A 17,706-nucleotide genomic window follows, 5' to 3' on the forward strand; every position below is an offset into this window, starting at 1 on the left:
GTGTCACTGCCCAGCCCCAGTAAGGGAGGGCCTGGCCCCAAAGTCCGAGGGATCAGGGTGGAAAGGGGCAGGGCTTGGTGTGAACCTTCCCCTGGCCCCCAGCCATGTGCCCCACTCTCCCCATGCTGAAGATGCTGAGGCTAGTTCCAGTGCCCGCATTGTGAAGATCTCCGAATCCCACCCCTCTGTTCCTCCCCAGCCAGATGGCTCCATTTCACACAAAATACACTGAGGCCCAGAGAGTGGGGAGACAGGCCAGGGAGGCCACCTGGAGCCTGGCACAGTGGCCTCATTTATTATACTGCTCTGCTGCTCACAGGGGAAGCCCGTCCCCCAAAGTCCTCTTCCTTATCCTCGTGAGTATCTTGTCGCTGGGTTGCTTGTCAGCCTTGTCTGCCTGGAGCAACCAGTAGCCAGCAGGTTCCCCGCCTTTCCTGGAGTCCGAGGCAGCTGCCCAGCCACCAGCCGTGCGGACGATGGCTTGCACCACAGCGATGAAGGTGGACGCGATCTGGGTGTGATGGTGCCGGGTCTCCAGGACTGCAGTCACTGCCTGGGGGTGGGAGGAGAGGGGAAGCCTGAGCAGGGCTCCAGATGCCACCTGAACCACGCCTGTGTGGTCACAGGCCTCAGCCCAGGTGGTGCCATTTCAGGCCAGGTCATCAGGAAGAGCAGGTTGGGGCATTCTGGGTCTCATTGGAGCAGGGGATTTGGCCCTCATGGCACAGGGGCTCCAGATGGCCCAGACACTAGAGAGAGGACACCAACCATTGTCCACTCTGTGATGATCCAGGCCTCCAGCCCAGGATGCTCTGGGGCCCACACCGTGACTCAGTTTCTCCAACCCCTGGCCCACCTGGTCAATGTTTCTCTCCACTGTCGTGATGTTGGGCAGAAGCTGGTTGTGCAGCTGGGGCTCCTCCACGGCCCGCTTCACGTCATAGCTGAACCAGAGGTTGTAGATGATGGTCTGGGGCATTGGGAGTGTGATCAGCATGGCTTGGGGGCTGTGCGGAGTGGGAAGGGCCAGGGAGAAAAGGGGTGACGCATACCAGTGCAGTGGCTGTGGTGATCTGCGTGCCCCCAGCAGCTCCCACCACCATCCGGACTTGGCCGTCCTGGCCCACCATGATCGTTGGGAACATGGATGAGAGCGGCTGCTTCCCTGCGGCTGATGGGAGAAGACAGGGATGCCCGTCAGCTGCCTTCCCAGGACACCCGCCCCTCTCCACCCCAGTCCCCCCACCCCCGGACTTCCACCCCATACCTGGCTGGATGAAATTGGCAGGTGAGGGGGGTACCCCAAACTCATTGGTGATGCTGGGAGAGCTGAAGTCGTCCATTCATTATTGAACAGGATCCCGCTGACCAGGGAGCAGACCTTGGAGCCAAAGCTACCACCCAGCCGGGTCAGACAGCGCCCGACCTTGCCTGGCCCAGCCTGGTCCCTATCCACCCACTGAGGCTGAAACATACTCACTGAGAGGCCCAGGATAAGCTACCAAGATTGGGCCTCAGTTTCCCACCAGGAAAAGAGGTGACGGAGCCACCTTACTGGATAAGTGGGCGGTCCCTGGGCCACCCACCTCTGGCACTTTCCCACCCAGGCGTCCCAGCAACCCCTACTAGAGGTTGATGGTGCTGGTGGCGGACACAGCACTGCCGTCCTCTGTGATGACAGACAGGTGAGCAGTGCCCCTGTCATCCGGCGTGTAGAACTCGGGCTTGTAGTAGGACATCGGGTGAGTGGTGTTGTCAGAGATCTGGGCCCGGAGCTGGGCAGCGAAGAACTCAGAGGTCATGTTGCGGACCACCTGCCGAGACCCCAGAGCTGGCCTGATGAGGTGGGGAGGGAGGGTAGGGAGGGGGCACAGGTCTCAGAAGGCCCCTGACTGTGACTCTGACCAAAACCTTCTAGCACCCACAACCTTCCGTGGCTCCCCAGGACCCAAGGGCAGGCCGAGGACCTTGCACGACCAGTCTGACTCCCTGTCTTTGTTGCGTTTCAGTAACTCTGAATGTCTGTCTGCCTGGTCCTGAGCCTCCAGACCCTTGCCGCATTCAATCACTCATTCCTTCATGCAAAAAATATTTCTAGGGTTTGCACTGCATGCCTGGCACTGGGGAATCAACAGGGAACAGACACTTACGTCCTGCCCTCATGCCAAGAAAAACAAACACACACAGGGAAAGTGCTGAAACCACAAGCCAGGTAAGGGGAATCAAGAGGCATGAGGTATGGGCAGAGTGGTCAGGGAGGGCTTCTCAGAGGAGGCAACGTGTGAAAAGAGCCTGGAATGCAGCCTAAATGGTCAGTGCAAAGGCCCTGAGGCAGGTGGTATAGGCTGGTGAGCGATAGGCAGAGAGTGAATGGAGTGGGGTGGGGAGAAGAGGATGAAGATGCAGGCTGGGGCCCAACCCACAGGACCTCCTAGGTCCCATAAAAACTGGCTTTTGCTCTGTGCCATGCAGGCTTAGGGCAGAGGAATGAGCAGGCTGGGGAGTGTTTTCACAGGGTCCCTCTGGCAGCTATGACAGGGATAAGGATAAATCCCAAAGGGGAGGCTGTGGGTATCAACCAGGCAAGAGATGATGGCCTGGGTGGGAGAAAGAGAAGAATCAAGGATGGTGCCGACTAGCGAGATAAACCCTGCAGAAGGGGCAGGTTTGGGGATGGTCAGAAGCTTGATATTGGACACTTCATCAGACCTGAAGAGCATGGGTGCAAGTATAAAAAAAAAAATAAATAAGCATGGGTTCACAGGCAAGGGCAGGCTGAGAGATGAACATGGAAGTATTGACATTGAGTGGCTGCTGGATGCCATGAGCCTGGCCAAGGTCCCCAAGGCAGTGGCGAGGAGGAGATGAGGAGGTCAAGGAGGAGACAGAGAGGATGGACCCAAAGGCCGAAGAAAATGCCTCAAGAGAGTTTCAACATCAGGCGCGGTGGCTCATGCCTGTAATCCCAGCACTTTGGGAGGCCGAGGCCTGAAATCCCAGCACTATGGGAGGGCGGATCATGACGTCAGGAGATCGAGACCATCCTGGCTAACACAGTGAAACCCCGTCTCTACTAAAAATACAAAAAGTTAGCTGGGCGCAGTGGTGGGCACCTGTAGTCCCAGCTACTTGGGGGACTGAGGCAGGAGAATGGCGTGAACCTGGGAGGCAGAGCTTGCAGTGAGCCGAGATCCCACCACTGCACTCCAGCCTGGGGGACAGCCTGGGGGACAGAGCGAGACTCCGTCTCAAAAATAAAATATAAAATAAAATAAAATAAAATAAAATAAAATAAAATAAAATAAAGTTTCAGCAACACCCCACAGATTAGTTGACCAATCCCATGGAAAGGTGTTCTGTCTGAAACTGCCCTCAAGGAAACAGAAAGGCAAATCCACGATGTGGGACATTTTCCAAGACTACTGCCCTGGGCTTTACAAATCAACAAAACAGGCCAGGCACGGTGGCTCATGCCTGTAATCCCAGCACTTTGGGAGGCCGAGGCAGGCGGATCACGAGGTCAGGAGATCGCAATCATGGTGAAACCCCGTCTCTACTAAAAATACAAAAAATTAGCTGGGCGCAGTGGCAGGCGCCTGTAGTCCCAGCTACTCGCGAGGCTGAGGCAGGAGAATGGCGTGAACCCAGGAGGCGGAGCTTGCAGCGAGCTGAGATAGCGCCACTGCACTCCAGCCTCCGTGACAGAGCAAGACTCTGTCTCAAAAACAAAAAAAAAAACACACCTGTAATCCCAGCAATTTGGGAGGCTGAAGTGGGAAGATAGTTTGACCCCAGGAGTTTGAGACCAGTCTGGGCAAGACCCTGTCTCTAAAAAAAATACAAAAATTATCCAGGTTTGGTGGCACGTGCCTCTGGTCCCAGCTGCTCAGGGGGCTGAAGTGGGAGGATTCCTTGAGCCCTGGAGGTTGAGGCTGCAGTGAGCCAAGATCACACCACTGCACTCCAACCTGGATGACAGAGACTCTGTGTCTAAACAAAAACACAACAAAAACCAAACAGCCAAGGGAGCCTACTGTAGGCAAAGAGAAGGGACAGCAGGTTGTGTCACCCCGACATCTTGCTGTGCTATGTTCAAGTCTCACTTTTGAGACACACCCTGAGGTGTGACATCAGTAACCTACTGTGGAATCCTTCAGAAAAACACGAATCCCAATAGATGTGGGTGGAGACGGAGAGAGTTAGGAAATCTGGCAGAAACGTCCACACTGCAGACTCCAGGAAAAGGGAACATTGATGCTTGGGCAGTTTTGGGATTTTTTTACATTTTTGTAGGTGCGAAAAATTTGCAAAATGAAAACTCGAGGAGAGTGTGGTGAGCTGTGTGAGATGCTGCTGAGTGGGGCCTGATGGGGAAACTGAGGCTGGACATGAAGATCTGGTGGCATGGGGATAGAGCAGGGGAGAGGATACCCTGAAGGGAGAGAGGACATAGCCCAGCCATGTTTGCTGTAAGAGGAGCAAAGGACAGAAGGAGGCAGCAGATAGAAATTTCTAGAGCAACAACAGCTGCCTTTCTTTCGGGAATAATCCGTGATAAAGAAGTAAATCGTCAGAGGCAGAAAGGAGCATTGTAGGAACAGCACCCCGAGCCAGCAAGTAGATGAAAGAGCTGGCCTTAGCCAAAAGGGAGGGCAGAGGGACACGCTGCAGTGGCTCTGTCCCCTCAGAGAGACAAGACACCAGGTCACTGGCTGCAGCGGGAGTCAGAGGTGCAGAATGCTCACGGGGAAAGAGAAGACACCACCCGGGCAGCTGACGCCCCTCCTGGGAGGTCACTGGTCAGTGTGGGGGGGTCTGCAGATCCACCCAGGAATGCCAAGGACCCAAGTAGGTAAGGAGGAATGTGAGGATCCTCAGCGGGAAGGGATATGACAGGGTCTTATAGGGACCCAGCGTGGAGCTGGGGCAGCTACTGAGTGAGTGGGTCAGGTGGTGCAGGGCTGAGGGTGGCATCTGGGAAGCATTAGTTTGGAGTGACAGGGAGTGGGTGGCCGAGGTCTCTGTTCACCTGGCCGTCTCCCTTTCACCCATCCATCTCACCATGCCCGAGGGCTGCAATGCCCCCATGTGTTCCTCATCTCAGCACTGAGCACTCGAGAACCACAGCATGTGCAAAGGACCTGAGGTAGGAGGGTGGCCACTAATTCCCCACACTGTCAGTTCTGTGGGGCAGAAGCCAAGACTGGGGGTCACCCACCAGTCCATCTGAGCACACAGTAGGCCCGCAATCAAAGTTTGTGGCAGGAATGGATTCAGAAAGCATATGTGAGGCTGTAGCCACCCTGGGGAGCCCACCCGATGCCTCTACAGCAGGCCCCACACCCACAATGGGCCAGCCCCTGCCCCTTACTTCAGTCACATCCACTAACTTGGGGTTCCCAAGCAGGGTCCTCTTGGCGTAGGCAAACCGGAAAGCCTCTATGATGCGGTGGTACGTCAGGCCCTTCTGCTCGGGGGTCTCCACGCTCTCCCGGGAGAAGCTGTACCCTGGTTGATCAGAGCCAGGTGCATGTTGCTGAGCCCCAGAGACTCTGAGGGGCTCAGAGGGTTAACAACTGCCTGAGCCACTTTGCCCACCTCAAGGAGCGTTTAATAACCAATAGCAGCAGCTGCTTCAGAAGGCTGTGGTGAGAGTGAAGTAAGGTGAGGGCTCCTGAGCCTGGGCCTCACGTCACGCATCAGCTCTGGCCATTCAGTGACCAAGTGGCAGGGTCACCCACTGGACCAGGGTACCCTCTGGACCAGGCCCTGCAGCCCTGAGCTCCTGCACCTCTCTCCCTCCTGATGACTCCTGTTCCTCCTCCAACCCTTGAGCATTGCCCGCTTCAGCCCTGTCGCTCTGCACTGCCTCCTTCAGGACATGGTGAGCTGTGATGCAGGGACACACCTCGGGAGCTCAGTGATGGAAAGATGTGGCATGGGGGGCGAGCAGAGATGCAGCAGGAGTGGGGCGTGGAGAGAGAGAGGCAGTGTCATGGGTCCTACCACACAGCTGTGGTGCAACCACTCAGCTTTGAGGATGTTAAGGATGAGGGCCAGCACGGGCCCACTGAGCGGCGCACTGGGCATGTACAGCACCGCGTCTCCCAGACTGATGTTCAGCGGGTGCTCGATCAGCTCAGCACAGTAGTTATTCAGGCCCTCAGCTGTCACAATGCCCCCTGCAATGGGACAGCAGCTCGAATGGGCACTGGGATGGGGCTGCACCACTGCGTGGAGGATGGAGCTGCACCAGTGGGGTTGGGGGCAGGCATGGCTGCACCATGGTGGTGGGGAAAAGCCTGTACCTACCAGGGAGGACAGAGTGCACTACTGGAGGGGTGGGACTGTGCCCTGGGAGGGGGCCACAGGCAACCTCACCTCCTTGGGAACCTCACCAGCTCTGGCACTCCTGTCTCCCTGACACTGCTCACCACCTGACAGCCGGTCTGGGGCCACCTGCCCTCTGCCTGCTTGGCTTAGTGGCTTCCTGTCTGCCTTCTCTCATCTGTGGCCAGAGAGTGTTTTCTGTTTTTTTTTTTTTTTTTAGAGATAGGATCTTGCTCTGTCACCCAGGCTGGAGTGCAGTGGTTTAATCACAGCCTTGAACTCCTGGGCTCAAGTGATCCTCCAGCAGACCCTCCCCAGTAGCTGAGACTAAAGGCACAACTACACCCAGCAAATTTTAATTTTTTTTGTTGTGTTTTGCTATATTTCTTTTTTTTTTTTTTTGAGATGGAGTCTCACTCTATCTCCCAGGCTGGAGTGCAGTGGCGTGATATCGGCTCACTGCAAGCTCCGCTTCCCAGGTTCACGCCATTCTCCTGCCTCAGCCTCCCAAGTAGCTGGGAATGCAGGCACCCACCACCACACCTGGCTAATTTTTTTGTATTTTTAGTAGAGACAGGTTTCACTGTGTTAGCCAGGATGGTCTCGATCTCCTGACCCTGTATCCACACGCCTCGGCCTCCCAAAGTTCTGGGATTACAGGCGTGAGCCACCATGCCCGGCCGGGTTTTGCTATATTTCTTTTCACTATGCTTTGAATTTTTTGTTTTCTTGTTCCCCACCCCCACCCCCACTATATTTATGTAGATTCTCAATATTTTTTTTGTAGACTCACTATGTTGCCCAGCCTTGTCTTGGACCTCCTGGCCTCAACTTCTACCTCAGCCTCCCAAAGTGTTGGGATTACAGGCATGAGACACCAAGCTTGGCCTCAGAGGGCCTTTTCTTTCTTTTTTTTTTTTTGAGATGGAGTCTCACTCTGTGGAGTGCAGTGGTGCAATCTCGGCTCACTGCAACCTCAGCCCCCCAGGTTCTAGCGATTCTCCTGCCACAGCCTCCCAAGTAGCTGGGATTACAGGCACAACCCACCATGCCTGACTAATTTTGCATTTTTAGTAGAGAAAGGGCTTCACCATGTTGGTCAGGCTGGTCTTGAACTCCTGACCTCAGGTGATCCACCCGCCTGGGCCTCCCAAAGTGCTGGGATTACAGACGTGAGCCACGCACCTGGCTCAGAGGGCCTTTTCTAACTGGAGAATTCCTGCCGGTGTCCCTGCTGCTTAGCCTCTTCTTCTCACGATGAATGGATAGAGGGAGGGAGGGAGGCTCTTAATTCTCCTGGAGTCAGCTCCAAACAGACAGGGTATTGGCATGCCAATTTCCAGCCTCAGTGGTAAAGGTCGACAAGCTAATCACCCTCCTCCATGAAACAGTGACAAAAATTACCTGAAGAAAGCCACAGCCAAGCTCCAGGCCCCTGCCCCACAAATCCCCTTCCCCATGCCTCTCTCAAGGCGACCCTCATCCCTTGTAACCCTCTTGGTGAATCAAAGCCCCCTCTACTGGGCCTTAGCCCAGCTGTTCCTCTGCTAGGAATCCCTTCCTCTCTCTGCCTAACGAAGTAATCTGCAGCCCAGCCACCACCTCCTCCAAGAAGTCCTCCTGGATCTTCAGGCTGTATTCTAGTGCTTCCCCAGCCCTGGCTCTTGCCTACACCTGCATTTACCCCAACAGGGACTTGCTCTCCTGGACTGTGTGGCCTCTCTTGGTTTTGATATAAGCAGGAGCTGTGGACCCACATGGCCAGTCACTGACCCTCCTCCACCAGGAACTTCCTGCAGGCTCAGGCAAGACAGGAGGACCCCATGGCTCTGGGCTACAGCTCAGGGTTTCCACTGCAGAGTTCCTCACCCGGGCCCTTGAGGTTACCCACTCACCGGCCGCCTGGATGTCCTTCACAATCTGGGCCGTGAGGCTGCCATTGTAGAAGGCCTGGGCACCCTGAATGGCCAGCGTCTCGTAGGTGTCAGCCAGCCGTGGCAGGGTCAGTCTCTCCCCCTCCCGAAGCACCTTTCTATCCCGGCAGAACACCTCACTGGGGCAGAGGGGGCTCATGTGAGGCAGCAGGTGGTGTGGACTTAGCTACACCACCCCCCACACCTGCCCACACGGGAGACCAGCACAAAGCAGGGGCGGCGCCTGTCACAGGTGGGTGGCCCCGTCACTCAGCACTCGTCCTCCTAGTGTCCCTTCCGGGAACCTCCTAGTGTCCCTTGCCACTCAGGACACATGGCCAGCCACAGTGGCCACTGGGACCCCACGCTCAGAATGTGTCCCCACACGTGGTGGGAAGGGTCTGTATCTCCTCATCCCATTATCAGCGCAGGGTCCTGAAGGCAGAGGGCCGCTCCACTGCTGCTACAGCCTGCAAGGTCCTTGGGCTGTGCCTGCCCTGCCTGTGTCAGGGGGCCACACCCACAGACATACCATAAGACAGGCTGCTGCTCGATGACCGTCCGCTTGTTTTCCAGGGCTACTGCCAAGCCCTTGCCCATGGGGAAGCCCTGGCGGGCCAGCTGGATGCTGGGCTGGAAGAGGCGAGCCCAGGGCAGCCACCCATGCCGCTGGTGTGCCAGCTCATAGCCTCGGATCTCCCCAGGCACCGCCACCGACAGCCCTCCTGGGGAGAGAGAGCCACAGTTAGTGACCCTGAGTGGGGGACATCGGGATCTCTCGCAGGCAGCATCCCAGGCACAGTCCCTGACTCGTTTTACAGATGGGGAAATGAGGCTTAGGAGGAAAGGTTTTTTTTTTTCTTTTTTGAGTTTGGGTCTTGCCATCTTGCCCAGCCTGATCTCGAACTCCTGGATTCAAGCAATCCTCCCACCTCAGCCTCCTGAGTAGCTGAGATTACAGGCGTGAACACCACACCCAGCAGAAGGGGATTTTTAATTTTTTTATTTATTTTTTAATTTTAATTTTTTTTTTAGGAGGGGATGTTTAATTTTTTTTAAGAGGGGCTCAGCAGGTAGGAGTGTACATGGACCAGGGATGTCTGAGGGGGGCACAGGAGGGGAAGCAGTAGCATGCGGCTGGGTTTTGCTGTCCCAGGATGAGGTGTCTGTCTGTGCAGGTGCCTGCATGTCTAAAATCCTGTGCCAGGCCAGACCCCCTCCCATCTCGCTGACCACAAGGGCTTATCCTGTAAGACTCATGGGCTCCACCAGAATGTGCCAAAACAAGAGCAGATCCCACCCTGACCCAGGTCAAGCACAGGCCACCTTCAAGACACAGCCAGCCCCAAGAAAGGGCTCCCTTCCTCTTTTCTACTGCCCCAGAGAGGCAAGACTGAGCCTTAACCTCCATCCTGTCCCCTCTCGCAGCCTCAGTTTCCCCATCCAACTATAAGGGTTTTTGTTTGTTTGTCTGTTTTGAGACAGAGTCTCACTCTGTTGTCCCAGCTGGAGTGCAGTAGTGCAATCATGGCTCACTGCAGCCTTGGCTTCCCAGGCTCAAGCGATCCTCCCACCTCAGCCTCTGAAGTACCTAAGACTACAGACATACCCCACTACACGTGGCTTTTTTTTTTTTTTTTTTTTTTTGAGATGGAGTTTCACTCTTGTTGCCCAGGCTGGAGTGCGATGGCACAATCTTGGCTCACTCCAACCTCCACCTCCCGAGTTCAAGTAATTCTCCTGCCTCAGCATCCCAAGTAGCTGGGATTACAGGCATGTACAACCATGCCTTGCTAATTTTTGCATTTTTAGTAGAGACGGGGTTTTACCAGATTGGTCAGGCTGGTCTTGAACTCCTAATATCAGGTGATCCATCCTCCTCAGCCTCTCAGAGTTTTGGGATTACAGGCGTGAGCCACCACTCCCAGCCTAATTTTTTATTTTTATTTGTTGTAGAGACAGGGGTCTTGCTACGTTGCCAAGACTGGTCTCAAACTCTGGCCTCAAGCAATCCTCCCACCTCAGCCTCCCAACATGCTGGGATTACAGGTGCACCCAGTCTATAAGGGGTTTTGCCTTCCAGTTCTGACTTTTGAGGAGGTCATTGGAAACAGACCCCTGGGCCTGCTTCCCCCTGAGCCCCACTGCCCATATGGACACTACAGACACTGACCCTTTGCCCAGAAAGGTACAACTATGGCCTCTGCCCCCAGGTACTCTCCTGCTCTTGCGAGAGATGTTGGGGCCATTTGGCTTGGCTTGGCGGCTGCTGCTCTAGAACTGCCTCTCCCACCCTGAAGCCTGGCACAAGTTTCCAAGAGCTGGTGGTTTCAATTCCTAGAAGCTGCACATACATCCCGGAAGGTCTGACACCCAGCACATGATTCCTTCCACCTTGTAGTTAGACAGAAGTTCTTTTCTGTTTTGTTTTGTTTTTTGTTTGTTTGTTTTTGAGATGGAGTCTTGCTCTGTCTCCCAGACTGCAGTGCAGTGGCATGATCTCAGCTCACTACAACCTCCGCCTCCCAGGTTCAAGCGATTCTCCTGCCTCAGCCTCCCGAGTCGCTGGGTTTACAGGCACAGGCCAGCACACCAGGCTAATTTTTGGATTTTTAGTACAGATGGGGTTTTGCCATGTTGGCCAGGCTGGTTTCAAACTCCTGACCTCAGGTCATCCACCCACCTCAGCCTTCCAAGGTGCTGGGATGACAGGTGTGAGCCACCGTGCCCAGCCAAGACAGGAGAAGTTCTAATCTTTGATAGCAGACCAGGGTGATGATGCTTAGCAACAGTATTTTGTATATTTCAAAGTAACGAAGAGAGGACTATGGTGCTAACACCCAGAAATGAAAAATATTCAAGGTGACGGAGACTCCAAATACCCTGCCTTGATCATTATACACTCTATGCATGTAACAAGCACTAACATGTACCCATAAATATAGAAAATATCATGTATCAATATCAGAAAAAAATCTTCTCCTGACCTCAGGCCAATCAGACTCTCATGCCGCCACACTTGCCAAGTTCTCTGGTGACCCCCACACTGCCAGACCCAGTGCCCCTCTCAGCTTTACTGGGCTCATCACTCTCCCTGAGAGCCGCCCCTGCATCCCAGCACCTGGCTCCACCCGAGTCTCCCCCGCCTGCCATCCTAGCTCCTACTCTCCCCTCTGTCTTTGCTCTCTCTCCTCGTGGTCTGCTTGACATCTGAGCTTCAGCCTCCATTTATGCACTAACTCCCAAATTGACCTGCTGGCCTGGACTGCTCCTCTGATCACCAGACCTGAGTATCTACCTGCCTGCTTGAAGAAAACATCTCAAACTTCACCGAGCCCAAAACCGAGCTCTGAGTGTCTGCTCAACCTGCGTCCTGAGAACTCTGCCTGTCTCCATTAGGGTCACCCCATCCTTCCAGGTACAGACAAAAGATCAGGGGTCCCCGGGGACTCCCTACACAAGCATCACACCCAACCCATCCTCAAATCCACAGGCTCCACTTCCAAGTGTGTCTGTCCAGCATCAGCCACTTCCCAGCACCCTCTCCACGAATTACTGCAGTGACCTCTGGACAGGTCCCCACATGCTCCCTGCCCCTTACACAGCAATCTGTAGGCCAGATCCATCCCCTTCCACTCACACACGCCACAAGCCCCCACTTCCCTCAGACAGGAAGCAGAGGCTTCACCATAACCTAAGAGATCCCACACAACCTGGGCCATTTCCCTTGGGTCACTTGCTGCAGCCTCCCTAGCTCCCCACAGGGCTCTGTCCCTGCCATCACACCTGGATAGCAGACCAGGAGATAACTCCCCTGACCCCATCTCTGCCTCTGGGTCTTTGCTCAGATGTCTCCTTCCCTGACTGGGTCACCCTCCATAGAGTCCCAGATTTTGAGGCCCTCCAGGTCTGTTTTTCTACAGCCCGTAACACACCCGCACCTGCCTAGTTTCTTTTCCCACCTGGAGTGTCACAGATTTCCTCTGCCATCTTTGTTTTTCACCCCAGCTTCAGGAACAACAGCTGATTCTTTAAGACAATGCTCAGTACATTCTAGTTAAATAAATGATTCTAAGCATCCACAAGGTGCCAAGCCTATGATTCCCGCATTCTCTTACCCTGAGCAACTTCATGTCTACAGATGCTGAGTTTCTCAATGAGTATTAAAAACAAATGAAAGATTGGCGGGGCACAGTGGCTCACGCCTGTAATTCCAGCACCTTGGGAGGCCGAGGCAGGGGGATCACGAGGTCAGGAGATCGAGGGACCAGCCTGGGCAACATAGTGAAAACCCGTCTCTACTAAAAAATACAAAAAATTAGCCGGGTGTGGTGGCAGGCACCTGTAGTCCCAGCTACTCGGGAGGCTGAGGCAGGAGAATGGCATGAACTCAGGAGGCAGAGCTTGCAGTGAGCCGAGATCGCATCACTGCACTCCAACCTGGGCGACAGAGTGAGACTCCATCTCAAAAAAAAAAAAAGAAAAAAAAATCAAAGATTGAGTATGTTGCAGAAGACTCCAAAGGGCGCCACCCAGGACCCCCACCTGAAGTCTAAGGCCTGCTATGGTGAGTGTGTCCTGCCCCTCCATCCTCCAACTTTTTTTTTTTTTTTTTGAGACGGAGCTTCGTTCTTGTTGCCCAGGCTGGAGTGTAGTGGCATGATCTCGGCTCACTGCAATCTCCACCTCCTGGGTTCAAGCGATTCCCCTGCCTTAGCCTCCTGAGTAGCTGGGATATTACAGGCCTGTGCCACTATGCCCGACTTATTGTACTTTTAATAGAGAAAGGGTTTCACTATGTTGGCCAGGCAGGTCTTGAACTCCTGACCTAGGTGATCCATCTGCCTCAGCCTCCCAAAGTGCTGGGATTACAGGCGTGAGCCTGTGAAAAAAAGGCCCAGCCTTTTTTTATTGACAGGGTCTCACTTTGTTGCCCAAGCTAGAGTGTAGTGGTATAATCATGGCTCACTGCAGCCTCAACCTCCTGGGCTCAAGTGATCCTCCCACCTTAGACTCCTGAGTAGCTGGGACCATAAGCACACACCGCCATACCTAGCTAATTTTTTTTTCCCATTTTTTGTAGAGATGGAGTCTTGCTATGTTGTCCAGGCAGGTCTCCTGGGCTCATGTGCTCCTCCTGACTTGGCCTCCTAAAGTGCTAGGACTAGAGGCGTTGAGTTGTTGAGACCCTCCCATCCTCCAACTTTTATCTCACAATCTATTGTGCCTCCTTTGGGGACAGACAGTGGCTTCCTGGATGGACAGTGGCTTCCCTTCAGGTACCTGGGGAATTTGGGGGCCTCCTCTCCACTTAAGACCAGATTAGAAAAGAGAGACTCCACCTCACATTCTAGAGCGCCATCCCCACAAATGAACAAATGAGTGAATGGGATGCCTGTTGAAAAGGCAGGATATAGACAGCCTGGGTTCAATTTTAGCTTCACCACCTCCCAGCTGTGTGACCTCAGCTGATTTGCATGACCTGTCTGAGACTCAGCATCCTCACCCTGTAAAATGGGAATCCACACAGCATCCCCTAGCCCAAAGGAGCAGGGAGGGTTGTGAGAGGCTCGTGGGTGAAAAGCGCAGAGCAGAGCGTGGGCCCCAGTGAGCCCTGGTCCATGAGGTCTGCTAGCATAATAATTATTCTTTCCATGTGCTGCACAGAGTGGCCCCGGAGGCCTTAGCAGAAATAACAGAAGCTCTCGGCCCTTTACCGTGGTGATGATGGTCCTGACCACTCATTGTGGGACGGTGCTATGGGGCCAGGAAGGGATGGGGGGTACTAGAACTGCCCCTGAACCCTGACGGGAGCAGGCTTCTGTGGGCAAGGCCCCTTCCCGGTGGCTCAGCCAGCTCTGCACCCATGCCCCAAGTCTGCAGCATGGCTTACCCTTCTGGGACTGCTCCGAGCTGTTGAACATGCTGGCAAAGGCCAGCCTGGGGGCCACCTCGTGGGCATTGATGACCTCAGCTTTTCCTAGAAGGAGAAGCAGGTAGGCAGGCCCACCCACCCAAACCCTTTATGCCACGTGAGCCTGGGGGCCACCGAACTGTGCCTCGGCCCAACCCACAACCCCTACCCCTCTCCCTCTCCTCTTCCGAGGCACTCATGGGTGGTGCTGTTGTAGATGGTGAGGAAGAGGCCACCCTCGATGCTCATGCTGTGGGCATTCATGAGCCCCACACACAACAGGGCTGCAATGGCTGCATCCACTGCAGAGCCAGCGTCCCGCACTGCATCCCTGCCATGTGGCACATAAAGGCATGAGAACCTGCAGGCTTCCACCCTGGCCCCGCATACACACCCTGCTGCCCACCTGCCCAAAGGAGGATGGAAGAGAAGTCCATTCGAGTTTTGGGGTTTTTGTTTTTAGTTTCTTTCTTTTTTGTTTTGAGATGGAGTCTTGCTCTATTGCCAGGCTGGAGTGCAGTGGCACGATCTCAGCTCACTGCAACCTCTGCCTCCCGGGTTCAAGCCATTCTCCTGCCTCAGCCTCCTGAGTAGCTGGGACTACAGGTGCATGCCACCATGCCCAGCTAATTTTTGTATTTTTAGTAGAGACCGTGTTTCACCATGTTGGCCAGGATGATCTCTATCTCTTGACCTCATGATCCGCCTGCCTTGGCCTCTTTTTTTTTTTTTGGAGACAAAGTCTCTCTTTGTTGCTCAGGCTGGAGTGCAGTGGTGTGATCTCAGATCACTGCAGCCTCAGTCTCCTGGGCTCAATTGACACTCCCATCTCAGCCTCCCAAGTAGCTGGGACTATGGGCACATGCCACCATGCCCAGCCAATTTTGTTTGTTTGTGTATTTTGTAGAGATGGGGTTTCATCATGTTGCCCAGGCTGGTCAAGAACTCCTGTGCTCAAGTAATCCACCCACCTTGGCTTCCCAAAGTGCTGGTATTACAGGCATGAGCCACTGTGCCCAGCCTTTGTTTTATGAGACAGGGTCTCACTTTGTCACCCAGGATGAAGTGCAGTGGCACAGTCTTGGCTCAATGCAGCTTTGACCTCCTGGGCTCAAGCAATCCTCCCAGTTCAGTCTCCTGAGTAGCTGGGACTACAGGTAAGAACCACCACACCGGGCAATTTTTGTCTTTTTTGTAGAGATAGGGTCTTTCTATGTTGGCCAGGCTGGTCTCGAACTCCTGACCTCGGGTGGTCTGCCCGCCCCAATCCCCCAAAGTGCTGGGATTACAGGTGTAGACCACCTTGCCCAGACAGTTTCCTCTTTATGAAGCAAACAAATGTACATGATTTTTATAATTGGGACAAAAAGGGAAATTGCTATACTTCATTAATAACATTTATTTTCCCTGCTAGAGATGGTGGCTTACACCTGTAATCTCAGCACTTTGGGAGGCCAAGGTGGAGGATCACTTGAGGCCAGGAGTTCAAGACCAGCCTGGGCAATAGAGTGAGACCATATCTACAAAACAGTCTTTTTAAATTAGTCAGGTGTGATGCATGCCTGTAGTCCTAGCTACTCAGGGGGCTGAGGTGGCAGGATCGCTTAAGCCCAAGAGTTCAAGGCTGCAGTGAGCTATGATCATGCCACTGCACTCCAGCCTGGGTGACAGAACAAGACCCTGTCTCAAAATATGAAAAACATAATATTTTTTCTGTTTAAGTCTTTAGAAGGGAACTGATCTTTATATATAACATGAGATAAGAGTCTAAAATAGAATAAAACAGTAGAAGCCAGGCACCATGGCTCACACCTGTAATCCCAGCACTTTAGGAAGCTGAGGCGGGAGGATCACTTAAACCCAAGAGTTTGAGGCTGCAGTGGGCTATGATCGTTCCCCTATACTCCAGCCTGGGTGACAGAGTAAGACTCCACCTTAAAAAAAGAATAAGCCCTTCATGTCCCTGTTTGGGCAACAGCGTTCCTTGGGGGGAGGGGGGAGGATGGCATTGGGAGATACACCTAATGCTAAATGACGAGTTGGTGGGTGCAGCACACCAACATGGCACATGTGTACATATGTAACAAACCTGCACATTGTGCACATGTACCCTAAAACTTAAAGTATAATAATAATAAAATAAAATAAAAAAAGAAAGAAATTGTCTCCTATCCAAAAAAAAAAAACAGAAAAGAATAAGCCGGGCATGGTGGCTCACACCTGTAATCCCAACACTTTGGGAGGCCCAGGTGGGTGGATTACCTGAGGTCAGGAGTTCGAGACCAGCCTGACCAACATGGTGAAACCCCATCTCTACTAAAAACACCATAATTAGGCCAGGCCACAGTGGCTCACACCTGTAATCCCAGCACTTTGAGAGGCAGAGGTGGGAGGATCACAAAGTCAGGAGTTCAAGACCAGCCTGGTCAAAATAGCAAAACCCTGTCTCTACTAAAAATACAAAAATTAGCTGGGCATGGTGGCACATGCCTGTAGTCTCAGCTAATGTGGAGGCTGAGGCAGGAGAATCACTTGAACCTGGGAGGGGGAGGCTGCAGTAAGCCAAGATTGCACCACTGCCCTCCAGCCTGGGTAACAGAGTGATACTCTGTCTCAGAAACACACACACACACACACACACACACACACACACACACACACACACACACACACACACACACAAATCTGTTGAGCGTGGTGGCACACGCCTGTAATTCCAGCTACTTGGGAGGCTTAGGCATGAGAATCGCTTGAACTTGGGAGGCGGAGGTTGCAGTTAACTGAGATTGCACCACTGCACTCCAGCCTGGCAACAGAGGAAAACTCCATCTCTAAATAGATCGATCGATAGATAGATAGATAGATAGATAGATAGATAGATAGATAGGAAGAAATAAGTAAAAATAGCCACCAAACAACAAAACAGTGGAGTTTATCCAAAGAGACAGAGACTCTTAGAACTGAGAAAAGGGGCCCTGTTTGGCTCTAGGAGACCCACATCCTGCTCTCGGAGTCACCATCCCCTTCCCAAAGGCTACTGAGAGAGTCCAAGCAAAGCTTACATGTGGGGAAACTGAGTCTCAGAGGGGTGAAGATATTGCTCTGGTCCACTTGCCCAGTTTTCAGGGCCCATGTCCCATGCCCTGCCCCACTCACCTCCCAATCTCCGAGCACTGCTTGGCATCCGCAGCCACGGCAGCCCTGGTATACACATGGTTGTCAGGTTCCTTGGAGGCTGAGGGCAGCCAGAGACAGAGGACGACAATGAACAGCACCAGGACCACGGCCAGCAGGCCGAGCACCACTAACTTCTTCTTCATGGCTCTGCTGCTCCCACGGGGTAAGGAGCAGGGTCAGGCCCAGCCTCAGACATTCCCTGGCCCCTCCCCAACAGGGCACAGTCTAAAGTCGGGGCTCAGAAACACAAGGCCTGTGTCTCCTTCCTGCTTCCCAGAATACGTACAGGCTGTCAGGCCCCCAGACCTTTGCGCAGGCCATGCTCTCTGCCAGAAGCTCTGGGCCTCATCTCTGCCCTCCCAAATCCTCCCT

The 17,706-nt window shown here is 53.6% G+C and overlaps 1 pseudogene; it reads right to left on the minus strand.

Moving 5' to 3' along the window:
* Nucleotides 1–251: 251 nt before the first annotated feature.
* LOC134756948 (glutathione hydrolase 1 proenzyme-like) lies at nucleotides 252–17,383 on the minus strand (annotated as a pseudogene).
* Nucleotides 17,384–17,706: the final 323 nt, after the last annotated feature.

This window comes from Gorilla gorilla, chromosome 14 (assembly GCF_029281585.2).
Source record: "Gorilla gorilla gorilla isolate KB3781 chromosome 14, NHGRI_mGorGor1-v2.1_pri, whole genome shotgun sequence".
Lineage (NCBI taxonomy): Eukaryota > Metazoa > Chordata > Mammalia > Primates > Hominidae > Gorilla > Gorilla gorilla.